Source organism: Priapulus caudatus, unplaced genomic scaffold (assembly GCF_000485595.1).
Source record: "Priapulus caudatus unplaced genomic scaffold, Priapulus_caudatus-5.0.1 Scaffold1340, whole genome shotgun sequence".
Lineage (NCBI taxonomy): Eukaryota > Metazoa > Priapulida > Priapulimorpha > Priapulimorphida > Priapulidae > Priapulus > Priapulus caudatus.
The window spans coordinates 94,986-95,275 of record NW_014578401.1 but is presented as its reverse complement, the minus strand read 5'-3'; positions in this window follow the sequence as shown (position 1 = coordinate 95,275).

Below are 290 nucleotides of genomic sequence, written 5' to 3'. Positions count from 1 at the left end.
GGTTGTATGTTGTATTCGCGTGTCGGTTGTCCACCGATGCAGAGAGAAGATGAACAACAAGAGAAGTTTAAGTTTCCTTAAAACACATGATCAGCTAATCGAATCTTTTCTTCTCTCTCTGTGTGTCTCTCTCTCTCTCTTCTCTCTCTCTCTCTTTTGTCTACCTCTGTGTCTCTGTCTCAGTCTCAGTCTCAGTCTCAGTCTCAGTCTCAGTCTCAGTCTCAGTCTCTGTCTCTGTCTCTGTCTCTGTCTCTGTCTCTGTCTCTGTCTCTGTCTCTGTCTCTGTCTCT